General features: G+C 40.3%; 1 pseudogene; it reads right to left on the reverse strand.

Moving 5' to 3' along the window:
* Window positions 1-1,199: 1,199 nt before the first annotated feature.
* LOC125155819 (transcription factor BTF3-like) overlaps window positions 1,200-23,569 on the reverse strand; it is a 38,818-nt pseudogene continuing 16,448 nt past the window's right edge.

Consider the following 23,569-nt stretch of genomic DNA (forward strand, 5'->3'; position numbering starts at 1 on the left):
AAATCTTCTTTAAGTGTTTGGTAGAATTCACTTGAAGCCACCTGGTAATGGACTTTGGTGATAGTTTTTCAATTACTGATTCAATTTCATTACTAGTAATTGATCTATTCAGATTTTTTGTTTCTTTCTGATTCAATTTTAGAAGATTGTATGTTTCCAGGAATATTCAGTTCTTCTATGTTGTCCAATTTGTTGGCATGTAATTTTTATAGCAATCTCTTAAAATCCTTTGTATTTCTGTGGTGTTGGTTATTACTACTTCATTTCTGATTTTATGTTTTTCACCTTTTTTTTGATGAGTCTGGCTAAAGGTTTATCAATTCTATCTTTTCAAAGAATCAGCTGTTTTCATTGATCTTTTAAAAATTGTTTTTCTAGTCTATTTCATTTATTTTGCTCTGATCTGTATTATCTCCTTCCTTCTACTAACCTTAGGATTTGTTTGTTCTTTTTCTAGTTCCTTTAGGTATAGGTTACATGGTTTATTTGGGATTTTTCTTGTTTCTTGAGGTGCGACTCTATCCTTTTATAAGTATACTTTGCTCTTAAATTGCTTTTGCAGTGTTCCAAAGATTTTGAACTGTTGTTTTCATTTTCATTTATTTCCATGTATTTATTTCCTCTTTTAATGTTTTCATTGACTCCTTGGTCATTTAGTAGCATATTATTTCCACGTATTTGTGTTTTTTTTCATTTTTTTCCCTTGTGATTGATTTCAAGTTTCATACTCTTGTGGTCAGAAAAGATGTGTGATATAATTTCAATCTTCTTAAATGTATTGAGATTTGTTTTGTGGTCTAATATGTGATCTCTCCTGGAGGATGTTCCATGTGCACTGGAAAAGAATGTGTATTCTACTGCTTTAGGATAAAATGTTTTCTCTATCTCTTAAAGTCAATCTGGTCTAATATGTCACTCAGACACTGTTTCTCATTGATTTCTGCCTGGACAGTATATCCATTGATGTAATTGGGATGATAACGTCCCCTAGTATTTTGTATTACTACCAATTTCTCCCTTTATGTTTCTTAATATTTACTCTATTTAGGTACTCCAATGTTGAGTGCATATTTACAACTATTATATTTTCTTGTTGGATTGATCACTTATTATGTAATGCCCTTTGTCTCTTGTTTTAAAGTGTATTTTGTCTGGTATAAGTATTGCTACCTTGGTTTTTTGGTTTTTTTTCCCTTTCATTTGCATGAAATATCTTTTTTCATCCTTTGATGACACTTTCACTGTGTAGGTGTCTTAGGTCTGATGGAGTCTCTTGTAGGCATCAGATAGGTGAGACTTGACTGTTACTCCCCCTTCCATCACCCTATGTCTTTTGATTTGAGCATTTAGACTATTAACATTTAAAGTCATTATTGATAGATATGTACTTACTGCTATCGTGTTGTTTTCTGGCTTCTTGTGTGTGTGTGTGTGTGTGTGTAGATCTGTATTCCTTTCTTTTATTGCTCTTTCCTTGTGATTAATTTCTGTAGTGTCCTGTTTGGTTTTGGAGTTTGTGGTTACTGTGAGATTTATATATAACATTCTAACTTTATAGCAGTCTATATTAAATTGATGGTCACTTAAGTTTGAACACATTCTAAAAGAACATTTTTACTACCCTTCCATGTTTTATGTGTCTGTTGTCATATTTTACATAGTTTTACTCATAATTTTCTTCTAATTATGGCCTTTTCTTTTTTCCTTAAAGAACTCCTTAAACTTTTGCTTGTCTGGGAAACTCTACCTCTCCTTCACTTCTGAATGGTAACTTCGCTGGGTGTTCTTGGTTGTAGATTTGTTTCTTCCAGCTCTTTGAATATATCATGCCACCCCCTTCTGGCCTGCACAGTTTCTTCTGAAAACAATCAGCTGGACAGCCTTATAGGGTTTCCCTTGAACATAACTTTTTGCTTCTCACTGCTTTTAAAAGTCTCTATCTTTAACCTTTGACTTTTTTTTAAATTGGGCAAAGAACTTTATTAACCTTGTTTCAAACTTTATTTCCAGGCTTCTTCAGCTTAATTAGCTGCAAAGAATGAATTGTGTGTAAGTCAAAACCGAACAGAGCTGCAATGTCCAAGGGCTTGGGTTTAAAAATATTAGCTATCTATATTAATTTTATGAGAGCCATAAACAAAATTTTAAAAAGCAGTCACAATACAAAATAGCAGCTCCCAGTCACTCCAAGCTTTATTTTCTTCAGAAGTTGACTCAATTCAGTTTGCTTCATTCTTGGAAGATTCATCAAAATTCTCCATAAGATCTGGAACTTCATCATCATCATCCTCTCCTGTAGCAAGTGGCCCTTTTCTAGCTACACGTTGTTTGCACAGCACTTCAGCCAGTCTTCTTAGACTAGTCAGACTGTCCACGCCAAGTTGGTTTAAGATACTGGGTAGCATTTCTGTCAGCTGCTCTGTCTCAGCGTGGCCTGTAATTGTGAAAGTGCCAGGGTTGCCTGAACTTCGGGTTGTTAAAGTAGATCACTGCTCCTTGGTTTGTGAACACATTCAATTCTTCAATACCAGAGATATTGTTTACCCCTAACTTCTTTAAGGAAAACTGAAGTTTTTTTTTTTTTTTTGTATCATCTGCTGTAGCCATTCTATGAACCACCTTCTTTCAGTGAGCAGCTCCCTTTCCACCAATGCACACTTTGCTTGCAGTTTGGCGACTTTCTCCTGGTTCGTGATAGTTTCTTTCATCTTGCTGGAGTGGAAATAGGACCCAGGGTTGGCACTCAGGGGTCTTGGGTGGACCAGTTGGCATCAGGTACACACAGGGACACAAGATGGCCTAACTTTTGACATTTTAATTATTATGTAAGTTGGTGTGGAGGCTCTTGAACTCATCTTGTTTAGAACTCTGTTCTTCCTGAATCTGGATGTGTTTTCTTCCTCAAATTTGGGAAGTTTTCAGCTATTATTTCTTCAAATACATTTTCTGCCTCTTTTTCTCTCTTCTCTGTCTGGGACCCCTATAATGCAAATGTTTGTTTACTTGATGTTGTCCAAGAGATCCTTTATCCTCATTAAAAAAAAATTTTTTTTTTTTCCTTTTTACTGTTCAGCTTAGGAGTTTTCATTACTCTGACTTCAGATCACTGGTCCATTATTCTGCATCTGCTAATGTACTGTTGATTCCCTCTAGAGTACTTTTATTTCAGTTATCGTGGTCTTCAACTCTGATTAGTTCCTTTATGTTTTCCATCTTTTTGTTGAAGCTCTTACTCAGTTCTTCCATTCTTTTCTCCAGTCCAGTGAGCATCCTTATAATATAAGCTTATAATATAGCATCTTATAATATAAGCTTCTTTATAATCTCCAGCTTTATAATCTCCAGCTTTATAATCTTTATAATATAAAGCTTATAATATAAGCATCTTTATAATCTCCAGTCCAGTGAGACTTTAAATGTCTTCTCAGGCATGTTGCTTATCTCCATTTCATTAGTTTTATTTCTGAGGCTTTGCCTTGTTCTTTCATTTGGAGCACATTCTTCTATCCCTTCATTTTGCCGGACTTTCTGTGTTTGCTTCTTTGAATTAGATGGAACAGCTACTTCTCAAACTTGAGAAAGTGGTCTTGTGTATGGTCAACCCCTATGTAGATTATGTGTGCCTGGTGACTTTGGCTGGTTGGCTGGTATGGGGGTCCTGGGGTATACCATCCTGGGCCTGTCCTGGTGGGATGGCCACAGCTGATGTGGGCATGAGATTGGTGGTCCCAGGGTTCTCTGTGCAGAGGGTGCCCTGGAAGGATGGATAAAGTTGAAATGGGTGCAAGCTGGGGTGTCCTAGGGTGCTCAGCAAAAGGGGTGCCCTGGTGGGTCAGCAGAAGCAGAGGCAGGCCTAAGCTGGGAGGTCCCAGAGTGCTCTGCACCAGAGGTGCCCTACAAGTCATCTGGAGCCAAAGTGGTATGGTTCTGGAGTGTTCTGGCATGCTTTACCTCTCTGTCACCTTGGTGACATGGCTGGAGCTGTAGTAAACACTGCCCAGGGCTAGGCTGGTGTGCACTGCACTGGGGACACTTTACTGAGATGACTGGAACAGGTGTGGGCTAGGGGCTCCAGGCCCATGAGGTGGTAGGCCAGCCGAGACACCTGGACGCTGCTTCCATCCTTTCTACCAAGGTGGAGAAGGAACATAAACGGTGGTACTCGCCAGCCCCTCTGACCCAGAGTTCCAACCACTCTCTTTCCATCTGGCAGAGTTCTAGGGCTGGATCTTCTATATTCTAGCTGCTCTTGAAACCACAGCTTTCTGTCAGTACCCAGGGGACCTGGGGCTGGTGTGTGGTAGGGGCCCAGGGTTCACTGAGGACATAGAAGGACAGCTATGGCTCTGGACGCTGCTTCCATCTGCGTTATCAGGGTGGCTGGGGAATGTAAACCAAGGTGCTCAGCAGCCTGTTGGACCCACAGAGTTCCAGAACACCCCTCATCACAGGGCAGGGTTCTAGGGCTAGTTCCTTTATATTCTAGTTGATCTTTTGAACTGCAGTTTTTTGTTTTTTTGTTTTTTTCTGTGCCCCAGGCAAACAGATCTGCTCATAATCCCTTGGGTTCTATTCCTCCTTGCTGCAATCTATAGCATCAAAGTGAGAGTTCCTTTCTTCCAGTGTCTCCATCTTTCCTGCCCTTCTCTCAGTCTTTGATTGTGCAGGAGCTTCTCAGCCCTCAGTTCTTCAGAGGGAATTACTCTAGAAATAGGTGTATATTTGGTGTGTCTGCGGAGGAGGTGAGTTCAGGATCTTACATCACAATCTTAAACCAGAGCCTGTAAATTCACTAAAAAAATTTTTTTAATGTTTATTTTTTAGAGAGTGAGTGAGCACAACTGGGGGAAGAGCAGGGAGAGAGAAAAGGAGAGACACAGAATGTGAAGCAGGCTCCAGACTCTGAGCTGTCAGCACAAAGCCACCACAGGGCTCAAACCCACGAACCTTGAGATCATGACCTGAACCAAAGTTGGACGCTTAACTGACTGAGACACCCAGGTGCCCCTAAAGAAATTCATTTTAATCTTAATCTACAATTCCTTTAAGGATTCCCTTTTCACAAAGCTTTTATAACTTTCCTCTTTTATATTCAGATTTTTGTCCTAAGTTTTTCCTTTTTAAATAACCAGCCTCATGTTAGGACAAGATTACTTTCTTTTTCCAACCAAAAATGCATTTCCATTCCTCATACCTTCTTCTACCAAAAGCACACATTTTACTAGAGATGTTTCCCTTATTATTTTTTATATATACTCATGTGTATTAGACTTCTTAACTCTTAAAAATTTAATTTCTAGTAAAATCTAGGTAGTGTGAATCTGTTACGCCAGCATTTTTTAGATTGGCAAATTTATGAATACATTTCTAGAAACGTGTGCTTCTTTATAATACAATCTTTCAATGAAGCACAAAAATATTTAGTAACCGATCCAAATGTATCTTTAGTTTCTCTGTATTAAGGAAGCCAAAACCAAGTAAACCTATATTCAGTAATTAATATTTAATTTTATCTTATTTGGAAATGATCTAGATATTCAATGAATTTAACTTAACTCATCCTGTAACAAAATTTTAAAGTTTCAGGTTATCAAAAACATTGGGCAACCATTGAAAAGTTTACCTAAAAGCCTTTTAACTTGACAGGTATTCAATTTACTTATTTTTAACAGTTATGTTTAGATCATCCACAAAAACTTCATGAGATTTCAGACAAAATTAACCATTCTCCCAAGCTATTTTGTTGTTGAAAAATTTTGCAGCCTAAATAATATGAAATTATTTAACTTTTAGTAACTGAGCAGAGTAGATGTTTTCACTTACAGGTCTATTTTAATTAACTCAAAAACCTTAAATTATTTGTAATGCCAAATATTTACCAGGTCATATGAACCTGAAATTTATTTGGATTAAGTTTGTATCTTATTTTGGAGAGTTTATGAATACTAAATTTATACAAATGCTCGTTAAATAGAGTTGTTTTACAAATTAATTTTGGCAGTAACGTACAGGAACAAAAAAATACCCTACCTCTAAATGACATACACACATATACATATAGACAAATACATCTCAGAGCTTGGTTTTAAAACAATATAAAACTTACCAGTTTTTGAATCGTAGGGGGAATATTAATTTCCTCAGATCATTCAAGTCATTTGCTATTTTTGGAGAGGTCTTTTAAGACTGGTATTTGTCCCTGGAAGTAATCTTCTAGAAGCTGTGATCTATAGTTTGGGCAAGAGTACTAATTGCACTTTGTATTTTTAACAAGGCCTCTTTCCTTCCATTTTTTTCTTTTTCATTTTCAAGAGATTGTGGGCTGTGTTTACACTTCAAAGACACAACGATATCTGTAACTTTAAGGGACAGAGAAGAAATCTAAGTTTGTAAGTGCTTTAAGGACAGCTCAATTTTGTTCCAATGTCCTGATCTTTTATAATATCTACAAGCATTTTGAGAGGAATAGGTCACTTTGGGGATTGGTAAAATAGGTGGGTTTTGACCTTTTTTCTAGATTTGCAGTTCTGGTTCTGTAGGGATTTGCAAGGCAAGAACTGTAATTACAACCTGAATATCAAGGGACTAACCCACCTTTCTAACTTCTTTCTGTCAGGGAGATTGAAAAGATTTATGCCTTTGTAAAGTCTGTGTACAGCATTTTGACTACACAGTTCTGCCTTGGCCTTGAATATTGGCCTTTAGCTGATGATTTGTAGGAGGGCGTAGGAGAAATTTTCGTCATCTGTTTTCTCTGTGATGGGGTGCTGTGAATCATCATGAATCTTTCTAATTTTTCTCTAAATTTGGTAGGATCTTCTAAAAGATTTGCTGTCCAGGGGACACGAATTTCTTTTTAGTGGGGAGTTTAGGATATATGTGCAAAGGACAATGCATGAGAATGCCTGAAGCCAGGAGAGCCTGATTGCAGAGCCCTAAAAAGTAGAAGGAATTACAAGGACCACCTTCTGCTAAATTTACTTTCTGGTTTTCAGGATTTACATGAGTAACCTGTATAATTTGGCCTAAATATTAGGCCAGAGTGCTCTCTGTAAATCCTGGAGGAAGAAGCAGTTGGAGGCCAGAGATTTTGAGAAGGAAACTTTACATTGAATGTAGATATTAAAATGAAAAATCAGAAATTAGACTTATTAAAGGAGTCCATAAGACCAGCCATTCTATAAAGCTTTTTTTCTTTCTTTAAAGGATCCATCATCTGGCCATTGATGAATAGGATCTTCTTAATCTTACTGATGACCCAGACCAATAAACATTTTTTTAACGGAAAGACCCTGAGGCAACTTTCCAGTCTGAGATTATGGACACAGAGGTACCCTTGGCCCTCATTATTGAAAAGTTTTTGCCCGAAAATGGTATAAGAAAACAAAGGCCTTCATTGTACCGGAAGTAAGAATGGTGTCATCAAGATAGTTTCTCTGGTCTCCTGTGAAAATATGACACCTCTCCAGTCACAGACATGCTAGTCCATGACACTGAACAGGCACTACTGGAATGGTACATTCCAGCACTAACATAACAAGCAACAAAGGCTGAGATGAAAATTGTGTTTTATGGGCTGGGACCCCTTATGAGAAACTCCCCTGAAAGCTGGAATGGCCAGAAAAAGAATGTTGCTTATAACTGTGTACCTTTTCGAGGTTTATTTATTTTTGGGACAGAGAGAGACAGAGCATGAACAGGGGAGGGGCAGAGAGAGAGGGAGACACAGATTCGGAAACAGGCTCCAGGCTCTGAGCCATCAGCCCAGAGCCTGACGCGGGGCTCGAACTCACGGACCGCGAGATCGTGACCTGGCTGAAGTCGGATGCTTAACCGACTGCACCACCCAGGCGCCCCAATAACTGTGTACCTTTAAACAGCCTATTTGGCCACCAAGGTGCACTCAGATGGTGCATCCTCTGGATGATGGAGACCAGAGGGAATATTCTCACCAGTCACAAAGCCAAGCTCTCAAGTATATAAAGACAGACAAAAGGAAAAGCCTTGTGGATTTTTTTTTTTTTTTTTTTTTCATAGAGGACCCACAGCAAAGTTTGTCCAAACAGATGCTGGCTCAAACAGCAGGACCTATACCTGTAAGGACCTATACCTGCATTCTTTCCCTATAGTAATTCTTTTTCATGAAGCAAAAAAGCTATTCCATCTCTAGGAGGAGTTGAATTATTCCAACCAAGAGTAGTCCATCAAATTTACAAGAGTTGCTAAGTCCAAGAACTGGTTACGCAAATATTTTCTTCTGCTAATCTAAATTTAGAGAAAAAGGACTCTCCCCACTCTTGCTCTGTCAGACACTGAAGGCAGAGAACCAGAAAGCTATTGTGGTAAAGATTCTTACCTTCTGCCAGCTGTTGATCAGATGTGTTGGCATCTCTCAGCTGCAGCAGCCTCAAAGCAAACAGTATCCAGTCTGGGAAATTTGTCCCACCCCTACGCCAACTGATGGGGAAGAAAATTTTTTCTCTACCTTTAGTTGACATGAGAAGATTCACATGAGAAAAAAAGAAAAAAAAAGTCAAATTATGTGTGCATAGAGGCCCTAAGAAATCAATGACGAAGGCATGTAGGTTTTACATGTTTTAGACAAAGAAATATAAATCTGTGAGGAATGGACAGGACAAACAAAACTTATGTTCAAGAGCTTCAATTAGTAAAGAATTCTAAACAAGATTTGCGCTGAGGTAATAAATTAGTAAAAGTGACACAGTTTGTTTATAGAGGGTTTTTCAGCCCTGAATTACCTTTTTTCTGATGAGAAGAATATCTCTCCTCCTTCTGGTACAGGGAGGGTCCCTTTCACACAGGAGATGTATTCATTGCTTTCAGGCGACAAAGGAAGGTCAATGGCCATTTTTAAAGTAACTTTAATTCAAAATAATTAATATCTCACTGTGGAAATTTGTGGGTGGCCTTCTCTGGGCCCCTCCACTGGTAAACCTGGGACCTCATCAGGCAGCCAGACCGAATGGAGACTTGCCAGTTTAATGCTGCTGTCTCAGAAAAATTTTCAGGAGGAGGGTTCCCTCTGCCCTGGAGGCCATGTAGGTAGTTTGGGACAACCGGTACTACACATTCCTGAAGGTTCTATGCTGCCCAAGGCTGGAACTGCACAAGCACAGGCCACACAGGTCAGGGAAGCCAGGGACCTGTTAAAAGGCAAGTGTCAGGAGGCTGGGTCACAGGAATGGGCTGTAGGGGGTACCAGGCAACTGCCTAATTGCAAACACTAACCTACATGAATGTGCGTATTCCCCCCTGAAGACAGAGCTGGAGGAAACTGAACTGCCTTGCCAAGGTGTAGACGGGCTGACTGATGGGGTATCCTCCAAGAAGAGACATCTGGGAGTCTTGATTACTGGATTTGTTCTGGAAAGTCAGTCTTGTTTCTTCCAGCGATGCCTTTAAGGGGGAATACGCACATTTGTGTAGGTTAGGGTTTAGAATTAGGCAGATGCCATGGATCCTCAAAAGCCCACTCTTGAGATCTGAACTCTCCCAACGTTATCCAGTTCCAGGTCCCTGGGTCCCCTGACCTGCATAGCTGGTGTTTGCTTAGTCTGCAGCCCATTAGCCCACTGAGGGTAGCTGTGGCCCTCCAGGCCTGCGGAACTCAGGCCAGTTCCCAACCACCTACATAACCTCCAGGGCAAAGGGATCCCACCCTCAAAAACCTTCTGTGGCAACACCTTTAAACTGGTGACAGTCAGTACATATTTGACTGGCTGCTTGATTGGATCCTGGGCCTCTCCAACAATCAAGGCTCCCAGGTGTCTCTTACTGAAGGGTACCTCATCTAGTTTGCTCAGCCCCACCCTGGCAAGGCAGTCCGGTTTCTTTCAGTGATGTCATCTGGGGGAATATGCATGTTTGTGTAGGTTAGGGCTTGGAATGAAGCAGATGCCTTAGGTCTCCAAGATCCTGTTCCTGTGCCACAGCCTCTCCCGTTCGTGCCCATTTCCAGGTTCCCAGCTTACCTGACCTGCGTGGCTTGGGTATTCGCAATTTATCTCCTTCAGGTTCCTTGAGGGATTCAGTTCCTTTAGACCCATGGAGCTTGGACCTTTCCCAAATAATGACACAGTTTCTGCTATGTTGTGGGCCCACCATGAAAGTCACCTGGAAGCAGCAGCCGGTGATTGGCAACAGTCCCCATTTGGGCTTGATGTTTGAGAGCTTGGGACTTCTGCAACCTTAGACTGAAGGAACCTCTTATTAGATGATACCATGGCCAGCACCCCAGACCTGCCCCACCAATGCAGGCCATTAATTCAAGCTCTGCCTTCAGGGAGTGAATTAGGTTAGCTTTGCATATATACATATGTCTTTTCTTCAAGAGATTCTCTTGTGACCCAGCCTCTCAAGACCATGGGTATGTTTTAAGTCCCCGGCTACCCTAAACTGTGCAACACACTCATGTGCAGTTCATTTCCTTCAGCTGGCCTGAGACACCAGGAGCCCTCCAGGTGGTTGGAGCTGGGGCCTGTCAACAGCCACCTGCATAGCCTCCAGGGAGAAATAAATCCACGCCACGACCCTTCATGAATCTGAGGTGACAAATTTAAACTGGCAACATTCAATCCCCATAAACAGGTCCCAGGTTTACCTGTAATCAAGACTCCCGGGTATCTCTTAAAGCCAACCTTTTAGCTTCCAGCTTAAACCAGGGGCTTCTGTGGGAGCCCTCATTGTTGGAAAAGCCCAGGACCCGATCAGACAACCAGTCCAAATTGCGACAGACTGTTGCCAGTTTAAATCTACCACTTAATGTTCAAGGGGTGGGCTTGCTGCACTCTGAGGCCATTAAAGGGGTTGGGGATCACCCAGAGTTCCCTGGGCCTGAAGGCCAGGTGACAGAGTGGGGGTTGTACAGGCACAGGCCGCACAGGTCAGGGTAGCCAGACACATAAAACAGGGCAATGTTGGATGAGGCTAGGTCATAGGAGGAGGGTCATGGGGGGGTACAAGACATCAACCCTAATGCATAAAGGCCTAACTATCCACAGTGGCACATTCTGCTTAAAGACAGAGCTGTGGATTTTTCAACTGATTTGCAGGGGAGGAGCTAAAAGCACATGACAGGGTATCCTCCATTTGGAGACACCTTGGGGTCCTGGTTCCTAGAGAAGCATGGGACCCCATCAGGCAACAAAAAATACAATGGTAACTATGCCTCACTCATTCACCCTACAAAATTGCTCGAGATGATTTGAGTGATATTTAATTGCAAAGATCCCTGGAGACCTATAAAACTTAAACTCCAGGTGTTGGCCTGATCACCCATTTCAGTGAGTTCTAGCCTATATTGAAAATAACTGAGGAAAACATTCCAGTGCTCTTATTAGGAGAATTGAGTAACAGATGTAGAGAGGAAAGTGTTGGCATAGAAAGTAATCCCCAGAGCAGGAAGAAACCAGTCCCTTTTCTCTTAAGGACACTAATCCACACCCCAGGAAAAGGATTATTTTAACCCCTTTGACCCTGGTAAATTTAACTAAAAAGCCAGGCCTGTGAAAACAGACAAAACTAAAACAAATGAGAATATGGAACCAATCAGAGACACTGAAGAGCGAGCTTAGACAAGAAATGACAAACATTAGAATGGAATTCTAACAAACTGAAATGGACACAAGCTCAGCAGTTATTAGATTTATGGTCCAAAGAAAAACAAAACATGGTCCTTATTGGAACAGAGATTGTGCAACTTGGACTCATTACCACTGACGCTAAATTGAAACAACACCTTAGAGCATTTGGAGAAAATAATACTAATTTGCAAAGATACTTAGGGAGCAGCAACCTAGAGATTAAAATGGCCTATACCTAATATACGTTCCCTAAAACATCTCTATGGAAAACAGCAGGGGAAACTATTAATAATAAAATGATGGCTATTAACTATGATTAATGATAGGGGGCAGATACCCTCACCATTACTTATGGAAGCAACAGAACAAATTTAAAAGGTCAGTCTAAAAGCTGCACCCTGCAGGACAGAGCAGGATTATTCACAGTCTTTGCAGGTGCCAGAAACACAGGACTGATTGGCTTGATAAGAACAACTGAGGAACTAAGTCAAGATAAAGACTATGGCTTACACATACACACACACACACACACACACACAAACAGACAAAACAGGCTGATACAATATATCAAATCAAAATAGACCATATAGATCTACAGTTATAAGGTCCTATTAGCCTCTGAAACCATTTAGACCACCACCCTTTAAAACAAGTTATAAAAATAGAAATCCAAATAGAAACCTCAAAAACTACACACAGTCTTAGAGAAATGGAAACAACCAAACCTTTAAGTAAATAGACTTACAGAATATAAACCCACATTTGGAGTCACTAACCTTTTTATTGTAAACACTAGCTCCTTTATGAAACCTAATCCCATTAATAAGCAAGCCAGGGAGTGCCAAAGAGAGCAAAACCCTATCAGCAGTCTCTGTCTCTAGGCCTAAGCCAGAGGCAATTGCCCATAAGCTACACTGGCCATGTCAACCCTTTTGTAAATAAAAATAACTACAGTATGCCATTATGTTCTTAAAGTTTCCCAAGTAACATTGATACAAGGATATCCTACTAATTTAGAAAACTCTTTGACAATAAAAAGGGACTATTAAAGAATTAGGAGGAAAATTAACCCCAGGGACATGGGTATCTACATTCCTAGCAATGGAAGATAGATATAGGCCACCTCATTACAGCTAAATGCCATATAGGCTGCAGTTTAGAAAACATTCTTGGATGAAATCTTGCCATTTTCGACTACATGGATGGAACTAGAGGGTATCATGCTTAGCGAAATTAGAGAAAGACAAATATCATGATTTCACGCATATGGAGAATTTAAGATACAAACCAGATGAACATAAGGGAAGGGAAGCAAAAATAAAAACAGAGAGGGGGACAAAACATAAGAGACTCTTAAATATAGAGAACAAACAGGGTTGCTGAGGGATTGGGGGTGGGGGATGGGCTAAATGGGTGAGGGGCTTACAGGAGAACACTTGTTGGGATGAGCACTGGGCCCTATACATAGGGGATGAATCACTGGAATCTACTCTTGAAATCATTATACCATTATATGCTAACTTGGATGTAAATTAAAAAATAAATTAAACATTTTTGGAATGGATGATAGGACATACAAAAATCAAGGTAAACATTTAGGAACTCATAAATAAATTACTGTGCCTACTCTTTTGCCATATATTAACCCAATCTGGCCCATTAAAAAGCCAGACATATCATATAGATTTACAGTAGATTATAGGAATTTAAACACTCTTCCCAAATTGAGGGAGCACTCTCATATATAGATGCTATCATAAATATCACCACTGGATCTGGAACTGATTACCTGGTGATAGATTTATCTGACATGTTCTTTGCTATTCTAATTGGTGAGGAAAGCCAACCCATGACTGCAGTCACATGGGAAGGCAGACAATATCAGTTTACTAGGGTATCACAGGATACCTTAACAGCTCAGTAAGAGCCCACAACCATCTAACACAAGACATTCAGGGCTTTGATGAAAACACAACACCTACAAACCAGCATTATGCATATTAATGATATCCTTATATGTGATAATTTGAAAGAACAGAAAGGGTAAAAAATAGAGTTAATTTAATTCCATCCATATGAATCCAAGTAATGACCAAGGATCCCAAGCTACAGTAAAATTTCTAGGCATGAGTAGGTCCCCTGAAGGCAGAAAAATATCAGACCCAGTCATAAAGAACATAGATTGCATACCAGCCAATTGAAAAGCTCAGCTGGGTACTCCATGAGGCCCTACAAAATACAGAGCCACTGACAAAAAACAAATGAATTATACTTCACACAACAGCCTATTCTGGAATGGGTAAAGCAGACTCTGGACAGAGGGAAACTATTCCTGACCATAAACTCTTATCACGGAAATGGCATATTTCTAGGCAGGACAAATGGACGGAGGACCAACCCTCTGCATAAGCTAAGCTAATCTCAGCAAAGCCAGTAGTGGTGCCAGATGTTCAAAGGGTAAGCCCATCTGAGCTCAGGTGATTGGGCAATCAGGAGCACCCTTGCCTATGGCTCAACAATACACGGTCTATAGATGGATCACCTCCATGACACCATCTGAATTATGCTGTCTGTTCATGGCCTTGAGGACTAATGATGGTCTAACCCCAACAGAATCAGGTTCAGAAGAATCAGCACAATATGCTCAACAAATAGTCATAAAATAGGTGATTGAATAGTCTGTTAATGAGAATCAGAATGAAGTATAACTTTTCTCAGACTAAATGGGCAGTAGCTAATGGAGTAGCTCTTTGGTCAGGAACATGTTGAGGAAATCATGCAAATGAGAAATAAGAACATATGGGGTAAGGACACATGGCAGAATATAGCACTAGCTGACATCTCCATATTAATGACATATATCAAAAGGACAATGCTGAAGGAACCAAATAACCAGGTAGACAAACTCACTAGGAAAATTAAAAAGGCAAAGATTTCTAAAATTTAACTTTAAAAACCTGAATGATTTAGGGACTTTTGGGGAGGATGGTGGAGTAGGAGGACCCCAGGCTCACCTCATCCCATGGATACAACTAGAAAACACTAACATCAGTGTAAATAACCCAGAAGATAACCCAAAGACTGACCGAATAATCTCCACAACTAAGTGTAGAGAAGAGGTCACATCAAAGAGTGTAAGAAGGGCAAAGACACAGGAACTAAATAGACTCACTGGACTTTCTGTGGGAAGGAGGGACACTGTGGGTATGGAGAAGGGAGAGAAACAGATCCGCACACTGGGAAGCCTGCATAGGGAAGATGATTCCCTATAGCATTTGGCTTTGAAAACTAGAGGGGCTGAATTTTGTGAGTTCTTACAACCAATGGAATGTAAAACTTGGAATTAAAAAAAAAAATTAGTGGGCTAGGCTCTAGGAGAGTTGGGAGAATAAAAGGAAACCTTTCATGCCATTAAAGGGACATTACAACAAACAGGCCACAAAGATACAACATAGAAGCAGAGTTTGAAAAATTCTTGGAGCATAAGGGAGGGAGAATTGTTTACTAATCTCAAAGTGTGTCCCAGAGATACAGAAATTTCTGGGGAAGTCCCCCAGGAACAAAGTAACTGGCAGGTGCCATTTCCTCCCTCACTCCCAGTATAAACACAAAACCATTTGGGGCATCCACTACCTAACTTATTAGCACTGCCAGCCTGCCGCCCCACTCCCTTGTGCTGTGCTTTGGCAGATCTTTCCTCTCTAATATGCTCTTGGCCAGAAACCATACAGGGCAGTGCCACAGGTCTGGCAGTGTGCAAACAGCCCCAATAGTGGCCAGCACCACTCCAAAGTGACTCTTTTTCTTTTTCCCCTCCCTACCCACTCAAAGTGATTCTTGCCCTAGAAAAATGGAAATATAATCACACATACTAGCCATACAGGCCACAGAAGTGGGCTGGAGGTCCTACCCACCAACAAAAGCTTCTCAGGGGACAACACAAGGAAAGTGCCCTGCAGTTTTGTACTACTGCATCTCTGGCAAATACCTGGTCTAACTCAACTCAAGCCCAAGGTATCCCCAGACTGACCCACAAACACCACAAGGACCAAACACTATCTGCAACAGGCAAAAAGAACCACCGCAGATGACTGAAGGAAAAAGCAGCTCAGCCACAATAGTAGAGGGTATGTATCACACATAGGAGACAACCCTGAAGCATCAAGTTCTGGTGAATAGAGGACACTGCACAACAGGGCACTATAGAACCTCTTCTTTATAAGGTCATTACTTTCAAGTGCAAGAGACAAACCTCTTTTTCCTAACACACAGAAAGAGACACAGAGTTAGATAAAATGAGGAGACAGAGGAATATGTTCCAAACGAAAGATCAGAACAAAATCACAGCATGGGATAATAATAAGTGATATGCCTGATAATTTACAGTAATGATCATAAATATACTGACTGGGCTTCAGAAAAGAGTGTAGGAAAACAGTGAGACCCTTAACAATGAGATAAAAAATAACCAATTAGAGATAAAGAACACAATAAATAAAATTAAAAATACACTAGATTGAATAAATAGATGAGACAAAGCAGATGAATCAGCAACCTGGAGTATACAATAATAGAAAGTAATCAAGGGGCGCCTGGGTGGCGCAGTCGGTTGAGCGTCTGACTTCAGCCAGGTCACGATCTTGCGGTCCGTGAGTTCGAGCCCCGCGTCAGGCTCTGGGCTGATGGCTCGGAGCCTGGAGCCTGTTTCCGATTCTGTGTCTCCCTCTCTCTCTGCCCCTCCCCCGTTCATGCTCTGTCTCTCTCTGTCCCAAAAATAAATAAAAACGTTGAAAAAAAAATTGAAAAAAAAATAGTAATCAAGTCGAGCAAGATAGAGAAAAAAATTATGCAAAATGAGAATAGACTAGGGAACACATGGTCATTATCAAGTGTAATAACATTTGCATTACAGGGATCCCAGAAGAAGTAGAGAGAAAGGGGGGCAGAAAATTTATTTGAAGAAATAATAGCTGAAAACTTCTCTAATCTAGGGAAGGAAACAGAAATCCAGATCAAGAAGTCACGGAGATCTCCCAACCAAATCAACCCAAGGAGGTCTACACCAATATACATAGTAGTTAAGATGTCAAAAGAAGTAGTGATAGAGAATTTTAAAGGCAACAAGAATAAAAAAAGCAGTTATATACAAAGGAAACCCTATAAGGCTATCAGCTGATTTTTCAGCAGAAACTTTGCAGGGCAGAAGTGAGTAGCATGATATAATCAAAGTGCTGAAAAGAGGGGCACCTGGGCGGCTTAGTCAGTTGAGCTTCCAACTTCGGCTCAGGTCACGATCTCACAGTTCGTGGGTTCAAGCCCCACGTTGGGCTCTGTGCTGACAGCTCAGAGCCTGGAGCCTGCTTCGGATTCTTTGTCTCCCCCTCTGTCTGCCCCTCTCTGGCTTACACTCTTTGTTTTTGAGAGGGAGAGAAAGACAAACATTAAAAAAAAAAAAGAAACAAAGTGCTGAAAAGAAAAATAATCTGCAGCCAAGAAGACTCTACCCAGCAAGGCTATCATTCAGAATAAAAGGATAAAGAGTCTCCCAGACAAACAAAAGTTAAAGGAATTCATGACCACTAAGCCAGACCTACAAGAAATGTTAAAGGAGACTCTTAGACTGGAAAGGAAAGACCATAAGCACGAATAAGCAAAATGGGAAGCATAAACGCAGTAAAAATAAGTACATCTGTAAAAATCAGTCAAGGGAATAAAAAAAAAGGGATATACTGTATGATGCCATATTCCTAAAGCATGGGGAGGAGTAAAGAATGGGTTCAAACTTAAGCAAACATCGACTTAATATAGACTGTTAAACACAAAGGATGTTATATACAAACTGCTAACCACACATCAAAAACCAGTAATAGATATGCAAAAAATAAAGAGAAAGGAATCCAAGTATATCAGTAAAGAAAGCCAGCTAATCGTAAGATATGAGAGCAGAGAAAAAAATGGAGAAAAACTACAAAAACCACCATAAAGTAATAAAAAGGCAATAAATATAATCCTATCAGTTGTTTATTTGAATGTGAATGGGCTGAACACTCTAAGCAAAATACATATAGTGATGGAATGGATTAAAAAAACAAAACAAAAATAAGACCTATCTATATGCTGCCTACAAGAGACTCATTTTAGACCTGAAGACACATGTAGATTAAAAGTGAGGGGATAGAGAATATTAACCAAGCAAATATATTTTAAAAGAAATCTGGGGTAGCAATACTTATATCAGATCAAATGGACTTTAAAACAGATCTCCTTGGTGGTGGAGGCCGAAAGGACAATGGAATCCCTTCCGGATTTCCCTGAGCGTCTTAAGATGACCCTGGACTTACTGTGTGGACAGAGAGAGCAGGCCCAGCTTATTATATCATTCTGATTGTCAATGGACACCATTTGAGGGCCCATCAGGCTCTTTTGGCTGCTTGAATTATACATTTTAGAAGTTACTGTGAGGTTAAGAGATGTGTGAGGAAGTATTTTGAAAATAGAAAATTCCAGAAATACAGGAGTGCTGGCAGGAAGATGGCAGCATAGGAGGACGCTGGGCTCACCGCGTCCTGCTGACCACTTAGATTCCACCCACATCTGCCTAAATAACCCAGAAAACTGCTGGAAGACTAGCAGAACGGACTCTCCAGAGCCAAGCGTAGACGAGAGGCCCACGGAAGAGGGTCTGCCTCCCTCCTGGTGCTGCAGGGCCCCTCCCAAAGCGGACCACCAAAGGCAAAGTGAGCTGAGTCTGCCCCTCCCGCCCCTGTGCACCTTGCGAATCCACCCTGGCTAATATGCCAGATCCCATCGAAGCAGCACCACAAGCCTGGCAGTGTGCAAGTAGCCCAGACAGGGGCCACACTACTCCACAGTGAGTCCCACCCCTGGGAGAGGGGAAGATAAGGTACATGCCAGTCTGACTGCGGCCCCAGCGGTGGGCTGGGGGCAGACATCAGGTCTGACTGCGGCCCTGCCCACCAATGCAAGTTACTCCAGACAGACACAGAGGAAGAGCCCTGCAGTTTGGAGCCCCCCCAGGGACTACCCAAAATGATGAAACGGAAGAATTCTCCTCAAAAAAAACTCCAGGAATTAGCGACAGCTAACGAACGGATCAAAATGATTTAAGCAATGTAACAGAAAATGAATTTAAAATAATAGTCATAAAATTAATCGCTGGGCTTGAAAAAAGTATAGAGGACAGCAGATAATATTACTACAGAGATCAAGGGACTAAGAAACAGTTAGGAGGAGCTAAAAAATGCTATAAATGAGCTGCAAAATAAAATGGAGGCGACCACAGCTCAGATTGAAGAGGCAGGGGAGAGAATATATGAATTAGAAGGTAAAATTATGGAAAAAGAGGAAGCTGAGAAAGAGAGAGAAAAAAATCCAGGAGTATGAGGGGAGAATTAGAGAACTAAGGGACACAATTAAACGCAGTAACATGCACATAATTGGGATTCCAGAGGAGGAAGAGAGACAAAGGTGCCAAAGGTGTACTTGAAGAAATCATAGCTGAGAACTTCCCTGATCTGGGGAAGGAAAAAGGCATTGAAATCCAAGAGGCACAGAGAACTCCCTTCAGACGTAACTTGAATCGATCTTCTGCATGACATATCATAGTCAAACTGGCAAAATACAAGGATAAAGAGAAAATTCTGAAAGCAGCTAGGGATAAACATGCTCTAACATATAAAGGGGGACTGATAAGACTAGTGACAGATTTATGTACTGAAACTTGGCAGGCCAGAAAGGAATGGCGGGAAATCTTCAATGTGCTGAACAGAAAAAATATGCAGCTGAGAATCCTCTATCCAGCAAGTCTGTCATTTAGAATAGGAGAGATAAAGGTCTTCTCAAACAAAAACTGAAGGAATTTGTCACCACTAAACCAGCCCTACAAGAGATCCTAAGGGGGATTCTGTGAGACAAGGTACCAGAGGCATCACTACAAGCATGAAACCTACAGACATCACATATCTGTCTATAATAACACTGAATGTAAATGGACTAAGTGCGCCAACCAAAAGGCATAGGGTATCAGAATGGATAAAAAAACAAGACCCATCTATTTGCTGTCTATAAGAGACTTCAGATTGAAAGTGAGGGGATGGAGAACTATCTATCATGCTACTGGAAATCAAAGAAAGCTGGAGTAGCCATACTTACATCAGACAAACTAGACTTTAAATTACAGGCTGTAACAAGAGATGAAGGAGGGCATTATATAATAATTACAGGGACTATCCATCAGGAAGAGCTGACAATTATAAATGTCTATGTGCCAAATACGGGAGCCCTCAAATATACAAAACAATCACAAACATAAGCAACCTTATTGATAAGAAGGTGGTAATTGCAAGGGACTTTACTCCACTTACAACAATGGATAGATCATCTAGACACAGGATCAATAAAGAACCAAGGGCCCTGAATGAGACATTGGATCAGATGGACTTGACAGATATATTTAGAACTCTGCACCCCAAAGCAACAGAATATACTTTCTTCTACAGTGCACATGGAACATTCTCCAAGATAGGTCACATACTGGGTCACAAAACAGCCCTTCATAAGTATACAAGAATTGAGATCATACCATGCATACTTTCAGACCACAATGCTATGAAGTTTGAAATCAACCACAGGAAAAAGTCTGGAAAACCTCCAAAAGCATGGAAGTTAAAGAACACCCTACTAACGAATGAGTGGGTCAACCAGGCAATTAGTGAAGAAATTAAAAAATATATGGAAACAAATGAAAATGAAAATACAACAATCCAAACGCTTTGGGATGCAGCAAAGGCAGTCCTGAGAGGAAAATACATTGCAATCCAGGCCTATCTCAAGAAATAAGAAAAATCCCCAATACAAAATCTAACAGCACACCTAAAGGAAATAGAAGCAGAACAGCAAAGACACCCTAAATCCAGCAGAAGAAGAGAAATAATAAAGATCAGAGCAGAAATAAACAATATAGAATCTAAAAAAACTGTAGAGCAGATCAATGAAACCAAGAGTTGTTTTTTTGAAAAAATAAACAAAATTGATAAACCTCTAGCCAGGCTTCTCAAAAAGAAAAGGGAGATGACCCAAATAGATAAACTCATGAATGAAAATGGAATTATTACAACCAATCCCTCAGAAATAGAAGCAATTATCAGGGAATACTATGAAAAATTATATGCCAACAAACTGGATAACCTGGAAGAAATGGACAAATTCCTAAACATCCACACACTCCCAAAACTCAAACAGGAAGAAATAGAAAGCTTGAACAGATCCATAACCAGTGAAGAAATTGAATCAGTTATCAAAAATCTCCCAACAAATAAGAGTCCAGGACCAGATGGCTTCCCAGGAGAATTCTACCAGACATTTACAGCAGAAATAATACCTATCCTTTTCAAGCTATTCCAAAAAATAAAGAGGGAAGGAAAACTTCCGGACTCATTCTATGAAGCCAGCATTACTTTGATTCCTAAACCAGACAGAGACCCAGTAAAAAAAGAGAACTACAGGCCAATATCCCTGATGAATATGGATGCAAAAATTCTCAATAAGATACTAGCAAATCGAATTCAACGGCATATAAAAAGAATTATTCACCATGATCAAGTGGGATTCATTCCTGGGATGCAGGGCTGGTTCAACATTCGCAAATCAATCAATGTGATACATCACATTAATAAAAGAGAAGAACCATATGATCCTGTCAATCGATGCAGAAAGGGCATTTGACAAAATTCAGCATCCTTTCTTAATAAAAACCCTTGAGAAAGTCGGGATAGAAGGAACATACTTAAACACCAAAAAAAACATTTATAAAAAGTCCACAGCTAATATCATCCTCAATGGGGAAAAACTGAGAGCTTTCTCCCTGAGATCAGGAACATGACAGGGATGTCCACTCTCACCGCTGTTGTTTAACATAGTGTTGGAAGTTCTAGCATCAGCAATCAGACAACAAAAGGAAATCAAAGGCATCAAACTTGGCAAAGATGAAGTCAAGCTTTCACTTTTTGCAGATGACATGATATTATACATGGAAAACCTGACAGACTCCACCAAAAGTCTGCTAGAACTGATACATGCATTCAGCAAAGTCACAGGATACAAAAATCAATGTACAGAAATCAGTTGCTTTCTTATACACTAATAATGAAGCAACAGAAAGACAAATAAAGAAACTGATCCCATTCACAATTGCACCAAGAAGCATAAAATACCTAGGAATAAACCTAACCAAAGATGTAAAAGACCTGTATGCTGAAAACTATAGAAAGCTTATGAAGGACATTGAAGAAGATATAAAGAAATGGAAAAACATTCTGTGCTCATGGATTTGAAGAATAAATATCGTTAAAAGGTCAATACTACCCAAAGGTATCTACACATTCAGTGCAATCCCAATCAAAATCGCACCAGCATTCTTCTCGAAGCTAGAACAAGCAATCATAAAATTTGTATGGAACCATAAAAGACCCTGAATAGCCAAAGTAATTTTGAAGAAGAAGACCAAAGCAGGAGGCATCACAATCCCAGACTTTAGCCTCTACTACAAAGCTGTAATCATCAAGACAGCATGGTACTGGCACAAAAACAGACACATAGACCAATGGAATAGAATAGAAACCCCAGAACTAAACCCACAAAAGTATGGCCAACTAATCTTTGACAAAGCAGGAAAGAATATCCAATGGAAAAAAGACAGTCTCTTTAACAAATGGTGCTGGGAGAACTGGACAACAACATGCAGAAGGATCAAACTAGACCACTTTCTTACACCATTCACAACAACAAACTCAAAATGGATAAAGGACCTGAATGTGAGACAGGAAACCATCAAAACCCTAGAGGAGAAAGCAGGAAAAAACCTCTCTGACCTCAGCCACAGCAATTTCTTACTTGACACATCCCCAAGGGCAAGGGAATTAAAAGCAAAAATGAACTACTGGGACCACATGAAGATAAAAAGCTTCTGCACAGCAAAGGAAACAATCAACAAAACTGAAAGGCAATCGACGGAATGGGAAAAGATATTTGCAAATGACATATCGGACAAAGGGCTAGTATCCAAAATCTATAAAGAGCTCACCAAACTCCATACCCAAAAAGCAAATAATCCAGTGAAGAAATGGGCAGAAAATATGAATAGACACTTCTCTAAAGAAGAAATCAGGATGGCCAACAGGCACATGAAAAGATGCTCAACGTCACTCCTCATCAGGGAAATACAAATCAAAACCACACTCAGGTATCACCTCACGCCAGTCAGAGTGGCTAAAATGAACCAATCAGGAGACTATAGATCCTGGAGAGGATGTGGAGAATGGGAACCCTCTTGCACTGTTGGTGGGAATGCAAACTGGTGCAGCCACTCTGGCAAACAATTTGGAGGTTCCTCAAAAAATTAAAAATAGACCTACCCTATGACCCAGCAGTAGCACTGCTAGGAATTTATCCAAGGGATACAGGAGTGCTGATGCATAGGGGCACTTGTAACCCAATGTTTATAGCAGCACTCTCAACAATAGCCAAATTATGGAAAGAGCCTAAATGTCCATCAACTGATGAATGGATAAAGAAATTGTGGTTTATATACACAATGGAATACTACATGGCAACGAGAATGAAATATGGCCTTTTGTAGCAATGTGGATGGAACTGGAGAGTGTTATGTTAAGTTGAATACGTCATACAGAGAAAGACAGATACCATATGTTTTCACTCTTATGTGGATCCTGAGAAACTTAACAGAAATCTATGGGGGAGGGGAAGAAAAAAAAAGATGTTAGAGAGGGAGAAAGCCAAAGCTTAAGAGACTCTTAAAAACTGAGAACAAACTGAGGGTTGATGGGGGGTGGGAGGGGTGGGGAGGGTGGGTGATTGGTATTGAGGAGGGCACCTTTTGGGATGAGCACTGGGTGTTGCATGGAAACCAATTTCACAATAAATTTCAT

This window comes from Prionailurus viverrinus, chromosome F1, assembly GCF_022837055.1.
Source record: "Prionailurus viverrinus isolate Anna chromosome F1, UM_Priviv_1.0, whole genome shotgun sequence".
Lineage (NCBI taxonomy): Eukaryota > Metazoa > Chordata > Mammalia > Carnivora > Felidae > Prionailurus > Prionailurus viverrinus.